At 41.4% G+C, this 3,986-nt stretch overlaps 1 long non-coding RNA gene across 1 annotated transcript in view; it reads left to right on the top strand.

The window, feature by feature from the left end:
* LOC104909687 overlaps positions 1-1,542 on the top strand; it is an 8,649-nt gene extending 7,107 nt beyond the window's left edge. Inside the window, exons 2-3 of the long non-coding RNA XR_004158871.1 lie at positions 155-265; positions 1,280-1,542. This is a non-coding gene — a long non-coding RNA (uncharacterized LOC104909687). The remainder of the gene's footprint in view (positions 1-154; positions 266-1,279) is intronic.
* The last annotated feature ends 2,444 nt before the right edge of the window (positions 1,543-3,986 follow it).

Consider the following 3,986-nt stretch of genomic DNA (forward strand, 5'->3'; position numbering starts at 1 on the left):
GTTTTAAGTTACTACAACAAAAAAAGACCAAAAAAAAAAAAGAAAAGAGAAAAATAGAAGAGAGTACAGTTGAGGGAATCTGGGGTGTAGTCTAATGTCAGGGGATTTCAACACAGTAAGCACATGCTTTGTTAACCTTTCCCTCTTTCTCCAGCATTTTCTTGGGACTTTTTCTCATAACAAAACCTTGGCATTTCCTGCTGCATTCCCTGAGATAAGAGCATATGGATCTGAGAGAAATGAAGGGCAAGTAAATGAACTGCAGGTAAATGAAATCACTACCAAAGCCTAGGGAAGAGTATGTCTGGGGGAGAGTATTTTATTACAGAAAATCCATGCTGGTGGAATGTGGCTTTTTTCCCCAGAAATGATTACTTCATGTGATCAAGGCTTGTGCAAATGTGGGCTGACTGAGTATTTACTTAGCTAAACGAACATTGAGATTACATTTTAGAACATCTTGCTATCCCCTTGAGTAATGTTGACTTGTTCACATTCCCTTCCCTTTGGCTATTATCTGCTGTTTTGTGTCTCTTCTTTAATCTAATTGGCTAATGGGTCGGTTTTTAGTGTTACCTGACTCAATAACACGGTTAAAAACTTGCAGAGAATGTCAACACAAGCAGAGCAGGAATGGGTGGCCAGCAGGACTGAACAGGAGGGACTGGTTACAGAGACAGTCAAGTTCATCAGATAGCAAACTGCCCACTTGTCTTCTAACTCTCCTGTAAGGGGTGTTTTATTTGTTTGTTGGGATTAATTTTTAAGCCGCACCCATAAAATCCCTTTGCTTTGGTCAGAAGGCACTTGGTTAAAACTGCTGCTGGACCAGGTGCATGTTATTCATATGACTCTGGGTGCATGACTAAGTATTTTCAGATGCACTGCATGATTAGAAGCCTCCATTTTTGAACATTGTACTTGAGCCACTTGAAAGGCATTTCAGACAAACTGTCCCCAGAACTGATTTCTACAGTATTTAGTATGAGCACACACTTAGCTCTTTATGTTTGCATTGTAAGCTTGCAAAACTGGGTCTCGCTGTGTTCCCAATTTCTTTCAGCTGATGTGTTTGTCCTCTATTGATGGAAGTCAAGAAATTTTATTCAGTAATATTTTAAGTACTTGGGAATGCAAACAAAAAAGTGAACTGCTGTCTTCAAATACCACTACTTTTTTTTTTTGGGCAGCTAGCGGTTTTGGAAAAACCCATGTGATTTTCAGCTAGAAGTTGCATATGCATTATATTAAGTGATTAATTGTGTCATTCATTTTACAGCCTTTATCTGAATGGCCCGATGGAAACAAATGGATTTTAATCTAAAGGAGGAAATAAAGAAGGAATTAAATGCTTGAAAGTTTGTTCTTTTTCGGCACTTGCAGTCTAGAACATAAGTTGCATGTTTAAAACAAACAAAATGTCTTTCCTGGAATTATAACCTGACCAATTTGTAGTTTGGTATTCCCTACCAGGATGTGGTAGCTTTCTGTGTGACTGATGGATGGTTCAAAGGGGGATTTGTTGTTTTGAAGGAGCAAAGGAAGGCAATGGGTCTGCAGGAGAAGAGGAAAGTGTGAGGAAAAATGTTCTCACTAGTTTGGCCATTGGCATGTATTCACTCATTCATTAAAGCTTATTCATAAAATTCATTATTCATTAAGGAACTTTTGGGGAGTGGAAAGAGCCAAACAGCAACAGTCATTATTTACTCTAGCAGTTCCATCATGGAGTTGCATTGTGAGGCTGGATTCTTCTCTGCATTCAGCAATTCAGTTTCACTGACATCATGGAATGGATACCGATTTAGACTGATCTGTGGCAGAACAGAATCCAGCCCATACCGCTTTTCTCAGAGGGTGTCTTGGGCACTTTCTTTGCTGCTTTACTGCTGGCTAGGTTTCAGGATGCTTTAAAATTGATAAAAAATTAAAGAAGTATGACAAATGGATCTTTTCCCAGTGAGATGTTCAACTGTATCATTCCATTGAGATAGTTAGTAGGGAATGGATGTGAAAAACATTCACATTAATAATTAGTAGCTCATTTTAAGAGTTTTTTAATATATATTATTTTCCTACAATCCTGACGATTTTTAAGCAAACAATTTAAATGTTCAGTCCTCATATAAAAGGTTCGGGGTGACACAGGGGACAGGGAGGGATCACACCAAAGCTCTTATTTTGTTCATGTGATATACAGTGTATAATATCACAGTAGTCAGTAATGGGAAAGAACTAGTAAATCACTGAATTCATGCCTTTGCAAAGAGAATTGTGTTAGATAATGATCATTCTTCATAGCAGCACTGAAATTCTTCTTCCAAACTGTGATTTTCAGTTGAATTTCACTGTTGGAGGAGCACATGGGCAGCTGGATGAGTGACTTAACACCTATTAGCTGCTGCACAGAATTGCCTGGGGGCTCTCTGCCTAGGGGGAAGTGGAAAGCTTTGGGGATTTCGGGCAGAATTTCTGTAACTCATTTCCAGTGTCATTACTTGTCCTAGAAAAACTACATGTTTTTTTATGATTGAGGTCCTCACTGCAGAGCTCAGAGACAGAATATTCCTTTCTATACTGATGATCAGGAGTCAGCTTTCAAGGCATTCTTTACCTGTCCTCTGTTCAATAAGTGTTGCATGGAGAGAGAGTGGCCCTGGCTAGAAACAAAGTCATGGCGCAGCTGCTCTGTGGGTCCTTGACTTTCCCCATTACTGAGGTGAGTTGAAGGAGTTGACCCTAAGATGTGGCACCAATCACAGTGTCTTTGAGGTTGTGTGAAGGTACTGTTCCAAAAGTCTACTAAACCAGGTGGTATGACAGAGGCATGACCTGAATTTGAGCTTCTGTTGGGACTCTTCATTTGCTTCCTTAAAAATCCTCCTAAACTGGGACCTTGGGCTCTCCTTGTTGTGCGGGTTGATGATGCAAGTCCCAAGTAAATGGCCATGTGGAAAAACTGCAGCTCACAGTCATGGGACTATGTTCTCTGATGACAGAGCATGTGGAGTTATTCTAGTGGCAATCTGACCTATTGAATTTCCAGTTCCTTTTGTGGGAATAACTCAGTGCATGATTTGATCTGAATTACTAGGGCAGGGCAAGCCAGCAAGATTTCAGACTTCTAATTGGCATTAGAATGTCTTTAGAAATTCAGCCTCTGCCATTTTATCTTCTGATCATCTTTCAGGATGCACAACTGCCTCTTGCTGTGATTCCTGCACAAAATCCACAGTCTCCATTGACACAGTCCTTCCCTGATTAACTGTTTAGAGCCTGCCCAGCCCCCTGGCACACCCCAGAGAAAAGCTAGCAGCTTCCTTCTGGGGTGGGCTGTGTGAGCTTCAGAAGGGGAATTAGCTCTGTTTCAATGCAGGGGAAGCTCCTTACGACTATAGTGCTCCCAGAGGAAAAGGGAAGGAGAGGAGCTCAGCTCCCTGGTTCTCTGTGTTATGTTCACACTCAGTGTGTATATTGAGTATGGTGACAAAATATTAACTGGGCATATGCCATAGGCAGCTGTGAAGACTGGAAAAATAAGACTACCCCACACTCCCCGAGAACACAGAGATACAGAGAAGACATCATGAGCTCCTACAGGTTTTTGTCCCAGGCGGCAGAAAATGAAAGGGGAAGCATCAGCAATAGCTCTGTTAGCCATTCTTTAGAGTCACATGGGAAATCTAGCACATTGCCTTGGGTCTGGGTAAACAGGAAGCCCAAAGCAGCCCATTCACGCTGCTAGCTGTACTTGGCGCTGGCTCCTGGATATATTTGGATATATACCAATGGCAGACTGGAAGAACCCTATGCTGAATCCTAGAAGTGTCTCAGAAGCATTTCCAGTCCTCGGAATAATGACACATGCGGAAGGTATCTGCCCCACTGTTGTGTAATCAAGGGAAGCTGGAGAAACAATAGATTGGTATGCTGCCAAACTGCACAGAAAATGGCTGACTCATGTCAGTATGAAATCTTAAGACCTG

This window comes from Meleagris gallopavo, chromosome 2, assembly GCF_000146605.3.
Source record: "Meleagris gallopavo isolate NT-WF06-2002-E0010 breed Aviagen turkey brand Nicholas breeding stock chromosome 2, Turkey_5.1, whole genome shotgun sequence".
Classification (NCBI taxonomy): Eukaryota; Metazoa; Chordata; class Aves; order Galliformes; family Phasianidae; genus Meleagris; species Meleagris gallopavo.